This window comes from Dipodomys spectabilis, unplaced genomic scaffold (genome assembly GCF_019054845.1).
Source record: "Dipodomys spectabilis isolate Male_0828 unplaced genomic scaffold, ASM1905484v1 ptg000319l, whole genome shotgun sequence".
Lineage (NCBI taxonomy): Eukaryota > Metazoa > Chordata > Mammalia > Rodentia > Heteromyidae > Dipodomys > Dipodomys spectabilis.
The window spans coordinates 2,202,482-2,221,335 of NW_024870996.1; the positions used below are offsets into that span (position 1 = coordinate 2,202,482).

Genomic DNA, 18,854 nt, shown 5'->3' on the forward strand with positions numbered 1-18,854 from the left:
ATTAAAAAACAAGACCCTTCTATCTGCTGCCTGCAGGAGTCACATCTAGCCCGTAAAAACAAACACATTTTCAATGTTAAAGGCTGGAAAAAATCTACCAAGCAAACGGACCCCATAAACAGGCGGGAGTTGCAATCTTAATATCAGATAAAATAGACTTCAAATAAAAATTCGTGAGAAGAGATAAAGAAGGTCGCTACATACTAATTAAAGGATCTCTCCTTCAGGAGGATATTACAATTCTAAATATCTATTCGCCAAACAATGGAGCACCCAAATTTATCAAAGAAACACTACTTTCCCTCAAATCCCATATAGATCCAAAGACATTAATTGTGGGGGATTTTAACACACCACTCTCCCCACTAGATAGATCAACTTGGCAAAAACTCAACAGAGAAACCGCAGATCTAAACAGCTGCATAGATCAACTAGACTTAACAGACATCTACCGAACATTTCCCCCAGCATCATCAGAATACACGTTTTTCTCAGCAGCACATGGAACGTGTTCTAAAATAGACCACATATTAGGCCACAAATAAACTTGTCTAAATTCAGAAACATTGAAGTTATACCTTGCATTCTCTCTGACCACAAGGGAATAAAATTAGAACTCAACACCAAAAGCCACCAAAGAAAGTCCGGTATCACATGGAGGCTGAACAACACACTGCTGAATCAAGAGTGGGTCATGGAAGAGATTAGAAAGGAAATTCAAATGTTCATGCTATTCAACAAAAATGAACACACAAAATACCAGCTCCTCTGGGACACAGCAAAGGCAGGACTCAGAGGCAAGTTTATAGCTCTGAGCTCCTACATCAACAAATTGGAGAGATCTGAAACTAGCAATTTAATGACACATCTAAACCTCCTTGAAAAAGAGCAGCAAGATAAACCCCAATCCAGTAGACGGAAAGAAATAATCAAAATTAAATCAGAATTAAATGAATTAGAATCAAAAAAAACTATAGACAGAATCAACAAAACAAAGATTTGGTTCTTTGAAAAACTTAACAAAATTAACAGACCCTTAGCAAATCTTATCAGAAAAAGAAGAGAACACACCCAAATTAATAAACTCAGAGATGAGAATGGAAACATCACCACGGAAACAACCAAGATTCAGAACATTATAAGGGAATATTTCTCAAAACTTTATGCTAATAAGTTTGAGAACTTCACAGAAATGGACCTTTTCCTAGCAAATATTGACATGCCAAAACCAAACCAAGATGAGTTAAACCAGCTTAACAGGCCCATATCAAGCATTGAAATAGAAACAGCAATAAGAGACCTCCCAGCTAAGAAAAGTCCAGGACCAGATGGTTTTACAGCGGAATTTTACAAGGCCTTCAAAGCAGAGCTCACACCAATACTCCTCCAACTCTTCAATGAAATTGAAAGAGAAAGCTCACTACCGAACACATTCTATGAAGCCATCATAACCCTCATCCCAAAACCAGGCAGGGACTCATCAAAGAAAGAGAACTATAGACCCATTTCTTTGATGAATATTGATGCAAAACTTCTCAACAAAGTTTTGGCCAATCGACTTCAACAATTCATCCAAAAAATCATACACCACGAACAAACAGGATTCATTTCAGGGATGCAAAGCTGGTTCAATATACGCAAATCAATTAATATTATTCATCACATCAACAGGAGCAAGAATAAGAACCACATGGTTATCTCAATAGACGCAGAAAAAGCATTCGACAAGATCCAACTCCCCTTTATGGTGAAGGTTTTGGAAAAATTAGGAATCCATGGAACATTCCTCAATACGATAAAGGCTGTATATGACAAACCTACAGCCAGCATTATACTCAATGGTGAAAAACTAAAGCCATTTCCTCTTAACTCAGGAACAAGACAAGGATGCCCACTCTCTCCACTTCTCTTCAATCTAGTATTAGAATGCCTAGCTACAGCAATAAGACAAGATGCAGACATAAAGGGGGTCCAAATAGGGAAAGAAGAAATAAAACTCTCCCTCTTTGCAGATGACATGATCTTGTATTTAAAGAATCCCATAGACTCCACTCCCAAATTACTCAAGCTGATTCAAAACTTTGGCAAAGTAGCAGGTTATAAAATTAACCCCCAAAAATCAATGGCTTTTCTGTATGCCAACAATGAGAAAAGTGTGGCTGAAATTAGGAAAGCAACTCCATTTGTAATAGCCCCACAAAAAATAAAATACCTAGCAATTAACTTAACTAAAGAAGTGAAGGACCTCTATGATGAAAACTTTAAAATCTTGAAAAAGGAAATCAACACAGAACTTAAAAAATGGCAAAACCTCCCATGCTCCTGGATTGGAAAGATTAACATCGTGAAAATGGCAATACTTCCCAAGGCTATCTACAAATTCAACGCAATACCTATCCAAATTCCAACCTCATTCTTCAAGGAAATAGAAGAGGCAATCCAAAATTTCATGTGGAACAATAAAAGACCCCGAATAGCAAAAACGCTCCTGAATGGAAAGAACACTGCTGGAGGAATATCAATACCAAACTTCAAATTCTACTATAAAGCCATAGTAATAAAAACAGCTTGGTATTGGCATAAGAACAGACCTCAGGACCAATGGAATAGAACTGAAAACCCAGAAATGAACCCACAGACCTATAGCCATCTTATCTTCGATAAGGGAGCTAAAACAATAGAATGGAAGAAAGACAGCCTCTTCAGCAAGTGGTGCTGGCAAAATTGGTTAACTACATGTAGAAAACTTAAGCTAGATCCTTATATGTCACCCTGCACCAGAATCAACTCCAAATGGATCAAAGACCTTGAACTCAAAGCAGACACTCTGAAAACATTACAGGATGGAATAGGAGAAACCCTGGGTCTCCTTGGCTCAGGCCGAAATTTTCTGAATAGACACCCAGAAACACAACAAATCAAAGAAAGGTTGGACAAATGGGATTGCATAAGGTTGCAGAGCTTCTGCAGGGCAAATGACATAGCTAGCAAGATCAATAGAAAGCCCACGGATTGGGAGAAGATCTTTACTAGCCATACAACGGACAAGGGTCTCATATCTAAAATATACTTGGAACTCAAAAAATTAAACCACCCAACAACAAATCCTCAAAGAAACAACTGCCCAATAAATAAGTGGGCGAAAGACTTAAAGAGAAACTTCTCTGAAGAAGAAAGAAGGATGGCCAATAGACACATGAAGAAATGTTCAACATCCCTAGCCATAAAAGAAATGCAAATCAAAACAACATTGAGATATCACCTCACTCCAGTTAGAATGGCAAAAAACAAGAACTCTAACAACAACAGATGCTGGAGGGGATGTGGACAGAAAGGAACCTTACTTCATTGTTGGTGGGAATGTAAACTTGTTCAACCACTTTGGAAAGCAGTATGGAGGTTCCTCAAAAGACTTCACATAGAGCTCCCCTATGACCCAGCAATCCCACTTTTGGGCATTTACCCAAATGTTTACAAACAAGACCACACTAAAGCTACCAGCACAACTATGTTTATTGCAGCATTATTTACCATAGCTAAGATATGGAACCAACCCAAATGCCCCTCAGTAGATGAATGGATCAAGAAAATGTGGTATATATACACAATGGAATTCTATGCCCATCAGAAAGAATGACATTGCCCCATTTGTTAGGAAATGGAAAAACTTGGAAAAACTTATATTAAGTGAAGTAAGCCAGGCCCAAAGAAACGTAGGTCCCATGGTTTCCCTTATTTGTAATATCTAGTATATGTATGAGTCAAGCGGAAAAGGTCAGATAATGTGGTGTCAGGATAATGAAACCTTAGATGTGTATTTTAATGTTTTTTTCTTTCATGCATGTGTTTCTAACACATTTATAAGATTATCTCTTTGTTGCTTTGTATGTCCCTCCCCCATAGTATAACCCCTGCTTTCACTATATTTGATGTCAGTATAACTTGTGGAGGAGATGGGGAAAAACCAGTTGTTTAAGGATACAGGTGGACCTGTTGCAACAATGAGAAGTACAAGTTGTCATGTCCAAAACGAGCTTTACATCGTTGGTGCGGGGGGGGGGTTGAAGGCGGGGAAGGGGGGGAAGGAGAAGGATTGGGATTGGGGGGGAAGGAGGAGGCTGGGAAGGGATGTGAAGGGTAAACAAAGGAGGAGGCTGCAATGCTTGGTAAGAAATGTACGCATTATCCTGCCCATGTAACTGTAACTCCTCTGTACAGTATGTTCACAAATAAAATAAAATTACATTAAAAAAAAGAATTAATGGCTATCATAATAATGAGAGGCAGAGAAGTAAATTGTAATTAATTCTCAAATAATGAACAATTAGGAAGCAAACAGGTACTTAAGTAAAGTATGTGCTGCCAGTAATGGAAATTCGATTTTTCTTAATTATATTTTTATTATCCCTAAGTAGTTATACAAAGGAGTTACCATCCTGTTCATTTGGTTTTTTAAAACAATGATAGTTATAAACTCAATTTAAGAGAATAATCTGACCATTCTCATTTATCTCCAAAAATATTTTCAAAGTAAGTTGTAAGTTGAATAATTAGGAATTGATAGCAGTAAGGGTAATTTTCTCATTAGTCTCTTACATTTTTTTATATGCTGAACAAAAAACAAACCAAAGAAAGTATTCAAAATTATAAAAGTGTTTACATTTCTTTGATTTAGTTCTTGAAAGCATTTTAGTTCATACTGATTCATCATTAGTTAATAAGTCTTAATAAACAAAAGTAATTAAAAAAAATAAAAAAAAAATAAAAAAATTTTCATGTTTCACACTTACAATGATTAAATGTAGGGGAAGCATTTTACATGACATATCTTTGATTATTATTTTAAAGATTTTGAATCATATTACTTCAAAATATTTTGAATATTGATATAACTCTTGAATGAATTCATCTTAGTCTTCTTATTGAAGAACACAGATCACTTCACACTGTGATATGCAACAGGTTAGGAAATGAGCAAATGAGTACAGAAGTCACATAAAATCATGAATAAAGTACTTCCAAAGTTAGTAAAGTTGTATTTCTTCAACACATCCTGATTTTTGAAAGTCTGTAATTCCTGATAGTAAACACAGTTTTATCAATCTGATGTATTTCCATACGTTTTATAAAACTATGTGGAGGCTTGTGTGTTCACCATGATAGTAGTGTGAAAAGTTCGACCTAAAACATAGATTTTATGCAATGACAAGTGTGAAAATAATATTGTATGATAAATAAAAGTGCAGGATCCTGCATGACAGCAACACTCACAAGACAATATATTGGATAGGATCTGTACAAGATTGTGGGTTAATGGGAAAGAGAGAAAAATAAGGAAGGAGGTAACAATTTCAATAAGGATTGGACTCATTACTTGTGTAACTATACCCCAACCTAGGTCACTATGACAATAAAATTTAAATAAAAAAGAAAAATTCGATGCAAGTAATAGAAATGATGGAAACACTAGTGTTACATATTATATCTTCACACTTTGAAAGACATGATTATGACAATATATATCAATTCTTTGAATTTTAATTTTGCAGTTAACTTCGTTTTGCATATACAAAATGAACAGAGGAGAAAAGAACCGTTATTTTTTGAATTCTTGTATCTATAACAATCTCTATGAATATCCTTGTCAGTTATTTCCAGATTACAAAAGTTATGGTAAGGTCTTTTGCACAAAAAAATATGGTTTTGTAAACAGTGAATAATATTCTTCCACTTATGTATTATTTTTTAGTGCCCAATAAATGATTGTGAAATTTGATGTTCTACAGAAATTTCATGTGGATATGCTCCACTCAGGATACACACTGATAATGGAACGAGAACATTCACCACAATTTTTAAACATGAACAAACTACTGCCAGAGTTTTGACAGAATCATTCTAACCTAGGTGACCAATGAGTAAATGGGTGAAAGTTGTATGATAGCTTTAGATTGGCAGTAGTTACCTGTAGTAAAATACGAGCTACAAATAGAGAGAAAACATGTCCAATATTTTAAGATCGTGATTTGTCAAAACTTCTATTGAACCTAGCAATACATATAATTATATTGTGTGGTGAAACTCATAAATTTTAGAAAATATTCTACAACCCAAACATCTATATGCAAGTTGAAAATCCACCCACACACACCACCAAAAAAACGTGGTATACAAAGCAAAGTTACTGAGAAGTTCTTTAGCCAAGTATGAATCACAATTTTAACACAATCTCTGTTAATTTCTTTCATTTTATTGTCACTTGAATGAATTACTACTTATATTAAAGTTAATAAGCTATACCAAATTTTGGATGAACATTCCACTATAATAAAAGTGTGTTGATGTTGTTAGTATTATTATTGTTTTTATTTTTTCTCTTTGCCTTAGAGCACTTTTGTTTCCAAACCACAATGTAATCTTCTCATTTCATAACATTTGTTTTTCGTATTTCAAATCAGAATGTATTTGACAAAAAGTTTTCATGGGATTGTCATTCTGAATATGAGTACAGGTGAAGTTAACATTACACTTGACTTATTTGCTTTTCACTTTTCTACATATATCAAATTCCACGCTTGAGAATATAAAAAATGATCATCATTCTTTAACACAGTTTGGTTGAATTAGCATTTACTAAGTAATACAGTATAATGTCAAACAGTATATTGTCTATATTAAATTTACTTCCTGCTCATATTTTCAGTATCCTTCATGAAATGCTAATTTCTTTGGAGATCTTAAAAAGAATAAAAATTCATAATGCAATGATAGTCACATGTGATAAAGATATCTCTAACTCATACAGATTAGTAGGGCATTTGGATACCATAATCAGTTTTTTTTCTTTGTTTTCTATTGGTATTTTTGACTCTTTTTCTTAAAAATCACTTTCTTCAAAAGATGCTTTATAAAAAAAAACCTACATTCATGTCACTAATGAGTGAATTTCTTTTTGGGGGAGGTCCAGTCATGGGGCCTGAACTCTGGGCCTGGGAACTGTCCCTCAGCTCTTCAGCTCAAGGCTAGCGCTCTACCACTTGAGCCACAGCGCCACTTCCGGCTTTTTTCTTTTTGCTTATGTGGTGCTGGGGAATCGAACCCAGGGCCTCATGCATGAAAGGCAAGCACTCTACCACTGACCCACCTCCCCAGCCCCTAATGAATGAATTTCTTGTAAGCATTGTTATTCCTTCTTTCTTTTATTCTTCTATTCTTTCCCCCATCCATCTTCACCACTCTTCCTCCACCCCAAACTGCAAAGTTTATTTCCCACATAGTGTCTTGTGAATATCATTATTCCAATGGATCATCCTGTGTTCTTTTTTTTTAATTGTGAAAATACCGTATAGAGGGGTTAAAATTACTTGGGCAAGATAATAGTACGTTTCTTATCAAGCATTTTTGCCTCCTCCTTTGTTTCCCCTTCACATCCCTTCCCAACTCCCAGCATCCCACCCCTCTACCCTGTACCCCTTGTCACTCCCGCCCCCGGCCAAAGTAGTGAAGTTCGATTTTCAACATAACATCTTTTACCTCTCATTGTTGAAATGGGTCCAACTGTATCCCTATTTAAATTATTTGTTTTTACCCTTCCCCTCCACAAATTATAACAACATCAAATACAGTGAAAGCAGGGGTTATACCGTGGGATAGGGACATACAAAGCAACAAATAAAAATCATTTTATAAATATATTAGAAACAATCACATGAAAGAAAAAAAAATTGAATACATATCATTGAGTTCATTTCACCTAATAACAACTTAACTTACTTTTTCTGCTTGTCTCAGACATATACTAGTTATTGCAAATAAGGGAAACCATGGCACCTATGTTAATTTGGGCCTGGCTTACTTCACTAAATATAATTTTTTCCATGTCTTTCCATTTCCTAACAAGTGGGGCAATGACATTCTTTCTGGTGGAGGCATAGAATTGCATTGTGTATATATACCACATTTTCGTGGTCCATTCCTCTACTGAGGGGCATCTGGGTTGGTTCCATATCTTAGCTATTGTAAATAATGCTGCATAAACATAGTCCTGCTGGTAGTTTTAGTGTGGTCTTCTTCATAGTCATTTGGGTAAATGCCCAAAAGTGGGATTGCTGGGTCATAGGGGAGCTCTTTGTGGAGTCTTTTGAGGAACCTCCATACTGCTTTCCAAAGTGGTTGAACAAGTTTACATTCCCACCAACAATGCAGTAAGGTTTCCTTCTGTCCACATCCCCTCCAGCATCTGTTGTTATTAGATTTCTTGATTTTAGTCATTCTAACTGGAGTGAGGTGGTATCTTAATGTTGTTTTGAGTTGCATTTCTTTTATGTCTAGGGAGGTTGAGTATTTCTTCATGTGTCTATTGGCCATCCTTCTTTCTTCTTCAGAGAAGTTTCTCTTGAAGTCTTTTGTGGAGAGCTGCGGGAGCCATGATCAAAGACGGCGCAGCCGTAAGGCGCGGCCTCAAAAATGGCGCGGCTGCGACCAAAGATGGCGCTGGTTCCCGCCTTCCGTCTTCCCAGTGACGAGTGCTCTCTGTAAAAAACAATTCCTTATATGGCTATGACTTGGCTCCTAGTTTGCTTCCGTGTTTGCAGCCCTATCGGTATATGCCATGTGGCGCTTCGGGATTGGCCATCCAGGAGGCTTATAATGGAAGCACGGGGTGGAGGGAAGGAGAAGCGGGAAGAAGCGGGCAGAAGAAGCGAGAGAGAAGATGTTGTAAAAGGTCCTGAGTAAACCACCTGAAAGAAGAACCTGTTGTCGCATCATCCTTGCGGGTCGAGGTGGTCGCGACAGTCTTTAACCCACTTATTTACTGGGCTGTCGATTCTTTGGAGATTTGTTTTGGGGGGATTTAATTTTTTTTGAGTTCCAGGTATATAGTCCTCCAACTCTTCAATGAAATTGAAAGAGAAAGTTCACTATCGAACACATTATATGCAGCCATCATAACCCTCATCCCAAAACCAGGCAGGGATTCATCAAAGAAAGAGAACTATAGCCACATTTCTTTGATGAAAATTGATACAAAACTTCTCAACAAAATTTTGGCCAGTCAACTTCAACAATCCATTCAAAAAATCATACACCATGATCAAACAGGACTCATTTCAGGGACGCAAAGCTGGTTCAATATACACAAAAAATATAATTCATCACATCAACAGGATCAAGGATAAGAACCACATGGTTCTCAATAGATCCAAAAAAAAAAAAGCATTTGACAAGATCCAACACCCCTTTATGATGAAGGTCTTGGAAAAACTTGGAATCCATGGAACATTCCTCAATATAATAAAGGCTGTATATGACAAGCTGACAGCCAGCATTATACTTAATGGTAAAAAACTAAAGCCAATTCCTCTTCATTCAGGAACAAGTCAAAGATGTCCACTCTCTCCACTTCTCTTCAATCTAGTATTAGAATGCCTAGCTACAGCAATAAGAAACGATGAAAACATAAAGAGGATCCAAATAGGGAAAGAAAAAGTAAAACTCTCCCTCTTTGCAGATGACATGATCTTGTATTTAAAGAATCCCATAGACTCCACTCCCAAATTACTCAAGCTGATTCAAAACATTGGCAACGTAGCAGGGTATAAAATTAACCCTGAAAAATCAATGGCTTTTCTATATGCCAACAATGAGAAAAAGTGTGGCTGAATTAGAAAAGCAACTCCATTCGTAATAGCCCCACAAAAAATAAAATACCTAGGAATTAACTTAACCGAAGAAGTGAAGAACCTCTATGATCAAAACATTAAAAACTTGAACAAGGAAATCAAAACAGAACTTAGAAAGTGGCAAAAACTCCCATGCTCCTGCATTGGAAAGATCAATACCATGAAAATGGCAATACTTCCCAAGGCTACAAATTCAATGATATACCTATCAACATTCCAACCTCATTTTTCAAGAAAATAGTAGAGGCAATCCAAAAATTCATATGGAACAACAAAAGACTCCGAATAGCAAAAACGATCCTCAACAGACAGAACACTGCTGGAGGAATATCAATACCAAATTTCAAACTCTTCTAGAAAGTCATAGTATTCAAAACAGCTTGGTACTGGCACAAGAACAGACCTCAGGACCAGTGGAATAGAATTGAAAACCCAGAAATGAAACTACACACATATAGCCATCTAATCTTTGATAAGGGTGCTAAAAAAAATAGAATGCCCTCCAATTTTTGCAGCAAAATTTGAACATGAATAAACTTCTTTGGATTGATTCAACACTAATACATGAAATCCTGGAAAATATCCCTCTCCTTCTCCTCTTCCTCCTCCTCCTCACCCTCCCACTCTTTTCCTGTTCCTAGTCCTCTTCCTCTTCTTCCTTTCACTGTTTCTCCTCCTCTTCCCCCTCCTCCTATTCTTCCTTCTTGCCTTACTTCTTCCCATTCTTCCCTTTTCCCTTCTTCCCTTCCTCTCTCCCTCTTTTCCTTCCTTCCTACCTTCCTACCTTCCTTCCTTCCTTCCCTCTGTCCCTCCCTCCCTTTCGTCCTTCCTTCCTTCCTTCCTGTTTTTTTCTCATTTTCTATACTTCCTTCCTTCTTCTTACTCTTATTTAAACTCTATCTCTTAGCATCCATCCACATACATTCCTTTCCTTCTTTACTTTCACCTTACCCGCTCTGACTCACATAAGCAGGAAGATTTGAAGTTTAACTCATAGCCTGGGACTTAAAATTGTGGTTGAGATTGGAACTAATAATACTCTGGGCCTTAAACTCAAAGGCCTGGACTTGTACTCTTGAGTTGGATTTCAACTCATATCCTGGGCCAGAAACTCTGCACCTGAGCTTGAATTCACAATGTGGGGTTTGAACTCAGGGCCTGCACTTGACTTGGTAGCCTGGGAATAGAATTCACAGCCTGTTTCTAGAACTAGCACTTAGGACCTGAACTCTGATACTAGGCATTTAAATCATAGCTTGGTATTCAAGTCAGATGTGAGCCTTAAACTCACAGCTTGGGCTTTGAATTCATGTCCTGACATGAACTTGTGACCTAGGATTGAAATCGGGATCTAGGACCTGAACTGGGATCCTTTCCTTGAACTAATTGCCTGGGACTTGAACTCACAGCTTGGGATTTGAAATTGGTTCCTGGGCCTTCAACTCACAGCCTGGGTCTTGAACTCCAAGCTGGTTCCATGACCTACTGTCCATGCCTTGACTCTTGGCCCAGGAACTTGAACTCATCTCTGGGCCTTCAATTTGTGGCCTGGGCCCTGAATATGGGGCCTGAGAATTGAATTCACAGCTTGTGTCTTGAATAGGAGCCTGGGGCTTGAACTCAGTTCTGTGCCTTGAACAAGTGACCTAAACTATAAATATGGGTCCGGGGCCTTGAATTTGGAGACACGACAATGTTCCTGAGCTTCTCTGTGCTCAACGATGCTGCTCAACTACTGAAGACTCAATGGTTTTTCTGTGTTTGTTCCATGGCTAGAGAAGGATTTGTAGTTTTAGTTTAGTTTATGAATCACTAATCTATTTTTTTTGTACGAGTGCTCAATCCAACTGGTTCCATATTTCTCACATTTGGTTTGTTTGCTTCCCCATTATGTGTAAATATTTCCATTATTTGAAAGTAGAGGGGCTGTGCTGAGTGGCAAGGAGTGTGTAATGTGTGTGTGGGGGGAGGCGGTCTACACTTGTATGCTTTCCACAGAAAGGCAGGAGAAGGCATTAGCAGGCTTTCCAGCCTGTCGGGTGATAAGTAGGTGGATGGAGTACAGAGACAGGCATGCACAAAAAAAGAAATAGTGGCAAGGCCAAAGTATGAACCACATAGGATTAGAGTTGCACACATCGGCACACACACAGAGCTGAGAGAATTTTCTAGAACCAGACCTGGATTTGCATAAGGTGTTCTATACCAGGCCAGCTGCTTTTTCCTTCAGGTTAGGGTTGAGGGATTGATATTGACCCCAAAATCTTTTCCACATACACTTCACCTTTCCCATGTCCAGAGGCCAACCTGCCCTGGTGTAGGGAGATCAAACAGCTCCCAAAATTAAACAACAGGATTTGTTATATTGTTGTTTTTGTTGTTGTTGTTACCTGTTTTGTGCAATATCAAGAAAGACCATGGTTTCCATGAGACAGGCCTTTTGTGAAGTAGAAGAATCTCCTACTTTCTTTGCTTCTTTTTCTGCCTCCTCTTCCCCTGCTTCCCCTCTTCTTCTTTGTCCTGCTGCACTCTGGGTAGAATGGCCTCAACATGATGGTTTGTTTGTTTATTTTAACTGTTTTCCTAAGGATTTTCTTCTTCCATGTAACACCCAGGTTCCTCCCTTAGTGGAGCTGAGTGAATAGTGGAAACCGATAGTGGCAGGATAATTATATTATCTTAGATTCCTTTTCAGGACATGGGTCAGGCCTGGCATGGTTGTCCCTTTCTTTCCTAGGGTAATGGAGACTGAGGGAGAGAAAAAGAAAAACCCAGTCAAGAAGAAGAAAGGAACTGAAGGAAAGAGAGGGAAGAAGTAAATGAAAAGGGAAGGGGGAGGGATGAAGGGAGAAAGGATGGAGGGGAGGGAAGGAGGGATGAGGGTGGTAAAGGGAAGGGAGGGAGCGGGGCAATGAAGGTGGGGAAAAAGGAGGCCTGAAGGGAAAATAGATGCAGAGAATGAGAGAAGGAAGAGGGAAGGGAAGGGGGAGGGAAAATGGAAGATGAAAGGAAGTATGGACCAGGCTAGGAAGGTGGAGTTGGCAAAGGGGTAAGGAAGGAAGGAAGGGAGAAAGGATAAAGGGAATAGAAAAGGGCAAGGAAGAAAGGTAGGCGGAGAGAAAGCAGAAGGAATGAAGGGAGGGAGCATGGAAGGAATGAAGGAAGGCCGAGATAAAGAAAGGGGGGCAGAGAGAAAAGAAGGAAGAAGGGAAAGAGAGAAGAAGGAAGGAGGAAAGGATGGGAGGAAGAAGTAAGAATGGAATTAAGAGAGAGAGGAAGGAGGGGATAAAAGGAGGAAAGGAGGAAAGTAGGCAGCAAAGAAGAGAAGAAGTATGAAAAGGAGGACAGAAAACGGGAAGAAGAGAAGAAAGAAGCGAGGAACAAGGAAGGTAGGAATGAGGAAGAGAAAGGAAAAAGGAAGGTAGTAATGGAGAGAGGTAAGTGATAAGGAAGGAGGGAATAAAAAAGAGTGAGGAAGGAAAAAGAAAGGAAGGGAGGAAGAAGGGGAAAATAAGGGTAAGCTGAAAGTAAGAAAGAAGGGAAATAGAGGAGTTGTGATCATGTTACACTGTGAAGGGAGCTCTTTCTTCACACATCCCTCAGAGCTGGGGTGTCTGAACTGATTTGGTGGGTCTCACTAGCCATGCAGGATGTACAGGGACCTGGATTCTGATCTTGGAGTGGAGGGGGGAGGGCTAGTGTATGGCAAATAACTGTTATCTTGGCTGTGTATTTGTGTTAGGGAATTGAAAGGAAACAGATCACATGTTCAACTCCAGTCTATTCTGTACTGCCAGTTCAAGCCCAGCCAGGGCTCGATCCAGCCCCCACACTTTCTAGGTCTGAGGGTGGCCAGACTATATTTACATAAATTCCAAGGAGAGGAAAGGGAAATAGGTTGCTAGTGGTCAGCGTTTGTTGGTTATCTTCTCCACAGTGCGCTTCGAGCCTCATTTAAATTATCCATGGTGCCCCAGGTAGATGTTTGTGAGACGAGGGAACCCAGAGCAACTGCCCTCCTCCTTGTCTTCCTCATCCTCTTCCTTTACCTCCCTTGACCCCAAGGAGGGCAAGGACAACCATTGGATTACCATTGGGGAAAGGCATAGCACCATCCAGTTCAGCCATAGTAGGCCAGAGAGAACTGGATCACCAGTATCCAGAATCGCTGGGGAAGAAGGGTGGAGGGAGATGCAGGGAGTAGGGAGTTTAAGAAATAGATGGCATTCACAGAGATTTAGGGCTTTGGATCACATCCCAGTAAAAAATTCTGTTTGTGATGACCTATGGCAAAGATCTGACCTCACTCAGAAAAGATGGGTTGATTGATTTGGTTGGTTGTTGGAATGATTGGTTGGTTGGTAGCTCGCTTAGTAGGTTGGTTATTTAGCAAGAGAAACTCTTTTTTCTCACTTGATTGCTCATATAAGAGTCTCTATGAAACTTGTGTCCAGGCTCGTTTCAAAAAATGATATTCGGGGCTGGGAAGGTGGCTCAGTGGTAGAGCGCTTGCCTTGCATGCATGAGGCCCTGGGTTCGATTCCTCAGCACCACATAAACAGAAGGGAAAAAAAAGCCGGAAGTAGCACTGTGGCTCAAGTTGTAGAATGCCAGCCTTGAACTGAAGAGCTGAGGGACAGTGCCCAGGCCCAGAGGTCAGTCCCCAGGCCCCGCAACTGGCAAAAAAAAAAAAAAAATGATATTCGGATATCAAACTCCTTCACTGATATAATTTCATACATGGAGAACCAGTGAGAAGCGCCATGAATTTTTTTTATCAGACTTTAGAAACATACATATAGTCAAAATTTTAGCCTCTGTTTATGCAAATAATGTTTATTTATATATATATATGTATATTATGAATGTGCGCAGAAGGTGATAGAAAAGGATATTTAAAAAAAATCCAAAATGTTGGGACATACCAGGTGTCTTCTTTACAAAACACAACAGCAAAAACTGTCTCTCCTACTACTCTAGAAATTACTGTAGCAATGCTAAATTTAAAAAAAAAATAATTTGTACACATAGTTATGTGTACCTTCAAATACTGTGAAGTTTTTTTTTTTAATCAAACTAAGAGCAATTTTGTAATCATTACGCTAGATATAGAAAGAGACATAATGAATCTTTCAAAGTTATCAGTTTATAACCATGGCCTGAACTCTAAATGTTTCAGGCTAAATTCAGGTCATATGATAATAGAGTGGATGTCTTCACATATTAAAATTTAACCTTTAATAATGTCAGTAATTTACATTTACTCCATTAAGTAATGATGAGTAAAAAGCACCTCCAAAGTTTAGAAATCAGGCAAACAGTTTAAAATAATTGTCCAACACATGCATTTCACCTATGCTCTTCCCTAGAAATACACAAGTTGAACTTCCACTGTCATACTTTCAATTGAATTCTGAAGATTTCAGAAGATATACAAAAATCTGTCCATGATATTTCTTCCCACACAATCTCTCACATAATTGACATACTTTTCCAGCATTTACCTGAAAGATACCAAAATTTATCCATGAAATGAAGACTTTATGTGATACCAACATTTTCCACTGAAACCTTAACTTTCTACATTTCACCAGATGGTATAAGAACCAGCGGGACCTAATTTTAAGATTTTGGTCATAGGGACATTGCAATAAAATCTCATGATCAACAGATTCCTCTGAAAATGAAAAAAAAAAAAAAACCCTATTAGAGAAAGAGCAATATATTGCGGAAAATACAAATCTTTGTTGTTATTCACTTTAGACCTTAGGAATCCCTATGAGGAGAATGAAGATTAAACTATGGCACAGCGTATTACTGTGGAAATTATCTTCTGATGTACTCTCCCATGTTTAAAATTTCAGAGTCCATCAGGAATAATACTATCTAACCTGTACTGCCTGCTCCTGTGAATATAAATTCCGTGAATCAATAAATGGAGAAATAAGGTGAACTTGACCAAGAAAATAAATTATTTTTGGGGGGAGGGAGTCCTGTCATCGGGCTTGATCTTTGGGCCTGGGCGCTGTCCCTTCAGCTAAAGGCTAGCGCTCTACCACTTGAGCCACAGTGCCACTTCCTGCTTTTTTCATTTTTGCTTATGTGGTGCTGAGGAATTGAACCCAATGTCTCACGCATGCAAGGCAAGCGCTCTACCACTGAGCCACTTTTCCAGTCCGAAGAAAATAAATTCTTAAAACATGTACCTTCTTCCTTACTTGTGACAGGCAAGTAAATGTCAGCAAGTCTGGTAGGGAGCAAAATTTTTCAAGAAAAAATCATGATTACATGTTCAAAATTAGATATCTTAAATATGATTTTTTAATGAGAAGAAAAGCTAACATTAGAATATCTTCATTTCTAAATCTTTTTGTAGCTAGACACATGTGAACTGAAATACATTGATTTCTGTATTTCACAGTTTAAGGTCACATATAGCAAGCAACAGAAATTAAAGCTTTTGTACTCCAGAAGTTTCATAATTTTCAGGCTTTTTTTCTTCATCATGGACAACCAGTAAAGGAACAACGAGTAGAAGCACAATGTTTGAGCGAATTTGGAAAAGGTTTTCTAAGTTATGGATGTCCGAATTAACCAATTCCATTAACCATTTAAAAAAATCAAACACCTATTAAAATATACACTCATCTGAAGGAGGACTTGCCATTCTTTTCCATATATCTTGATTCCTACTAGGATTATGGGATCAGTAGGAAGAATCATTCAGGTAACTGCTTCTTAGAGATGATATATAGCACAAAGCAAAGGAATCATTGGGAATCATGACAAAATTTGAGGTTGGGGCTATTGTTCAATAAGTAGTAAGTTTCAGTAGAACAATGTCTAGTTGACCATGAAGGAGAGCCAGAAGACATTTAAACAGAGGACCCACACAATGTGATGGGGATAGAAGTAAATTTCAAGATTGCCAGAATGGAAAGTGCTATTTTTCTGAATGTCCCAGTGATGTCCAAGAGCCAAATAGGTATCATGTATATGGAAGATATGAAAGAAGGACATGAGAGCCAGGAGCTATTTCTTGTCTTCTAAAGTTAACTGGATTCACCAAAAAAGTTCAGCATCCCTTTCTCCTAATGATGTAAGTTATTCCACTCGTAGTTTTCTACAGCAATTGATATTCCGGAGTAGAGCCTTCTCTGGGTGGGGTCACGGTTACTGTGATGTAGCCAATAATCCTCATTTCTTTTTAACCATCAGAGGAAACTCAGCCCTCTTTCCGTATATTAAAACAGAAATGGTTCCTGTCGTTCTGAACCCAGAGACAACATCTCACTTTCTCTTAGTATGCATTCTTGAATTATAATTCTGTGGAAGAGAAAATGCGTGAGCACTCAGTAGTCGAACACTTTTCCTGTGAGGGTGTGTGTGTGTGGTATAGATACTGTACAGAGGGATTACAGTTACATGAGCAAGATGATGAATCCATTTCCTCTTGAGCATTGTTAACCCTTTTTGATTTTTCATTACCATCCCTTTCCTCCCTACCTCCCCAACTCTTCCCTCCACCACCCAATGTTGTATGGTTCGTTTTCAACATAGTGTATTATACATCTCATTGTTAAAATGGGTCATCCAGCATTTTGATATTTCTAATCCCCTTCCCAAATTAGAAAAATATATATACAAAATGCAGGATACTAAAATCAAATACAGTGACAACCATGGTTATTCCATGGGGGAAGAACATACAAAGAAAAAAGAACAAGAAAAATTACATAGTAAATTATAAGTACATTAAAAAGAAGAGTAAGAAAGTTAAAAACTTCTATCTCTTTATGGGGTTTATTATACTTAGCATCAGGTTATATGGTGATATTTACATAGCTTTAGAACTCTTTTGCTTATCCTAAACATATACTAGTTATTTTAGATAAGGGAAACCATGGGACCTATTTTTCTTTGGTTCTGATTTATTTCATTTAATATAATTTTTTTCTAATTCTTTCCATTTCCTAACAAATACTACCATGCCATTCTTTTTGATACAGACATAGAATTCATATATATTCCTTCATCAACTCATCTACTGAGGGGCATCTGAGTTGGTTCCATATCTTAGCTATGGTGAATAACGTTGCAATAAACATACTTGTGCTGGTAGATTTAGTATAGCTTATTTGTGATCATTTGGGTAAATGAATAAAAGTGGGATTGCTCGTTAATAGGGGAGCTCTATGTGTAATTTTTGAGGAACCTCTATACTTTGCAAAGTGTTTGAACAAGTTTACACTCCCATCTATAATGCAGTAGTGTTCGCTTTTTACCACATCCCCTCCAGCATCTGTCGGTAGTACATTTCTTCATTATAATTGAATATAACTGTGTAAAATGTAATCTCAATGTTGTGTTTTCCTGTTTTAGTTTTTGTTCATATATATATATATATATATATATATATATATATACATACATACATACATACATACATACATATATACATACATATATATGTATATTTATTTCATATCAGTCTTTTCCCTGCTTCCTTTGTTTTTCCCTATCATTCCTTTAGTCTCTACCCTCCCCAATTCCTCCCTTCAACTTCTTTGCAAATTTTAAAGTTAATTTTCAATGTAGTGTCTTTTACATATGGTTGTAACAATGAGTCAACCTATATACTTATTTCAACATTTTGTTGTTTTCTTCCCCTCCTGAAATTACAAAAAAATAATGTATATACATATTGCAGGACAATGGAATCAAATACAGTGACATTGGGTGTTGCAATTTTTTTATGGCTACAGAAATTGACCAATTATTACCTGTCTATTGGCTAGTCTTATTTCTTCTTCAGAGAAGTTTCTCTTTAAGTCTTTAACCCATTTGTTAATCATGGTTGTTTCTTTGAGGATTTGCTGTTGGAGAATTTAACTTTTTGAGTTCTAAGTGTATTTTAGATATGGCACCCTTGTTAGTTTTATGGGTAGTGAAGATCTTCTCTCAATCGGTTGGATTTCTATAGATCTTGCTTACTATGTCTTTTGCCATGCAGAAGCTATGCATTTTCATACAATCCCACTTTGCAAAACTTTCTTTGACTTGTGTTTCTCAGTCATTCAATTTTTGATAAGAAATGTACTCATTACCTTGATCATGTAACTGTAATCCCTATGTACAGTATTTTTTACAATAAAAAACTTATTACAAAAA

The 18,854-nt window shown here is 37.7% G+C and overlaps 1 protein-coding gene across 1 annotated transcript in view; it reads left to right on the top strand.

Moving 5' to 3' along the window:
* LOC122127995 (gametocyte-specific factor 1-like) overlaps positions 1–18,854 on the top strand; it is a 97,980-nt gene that overhangs the window by 43,584 nt on the left and 35,542 nt on the right. The window lies entirely within an intron of this gene.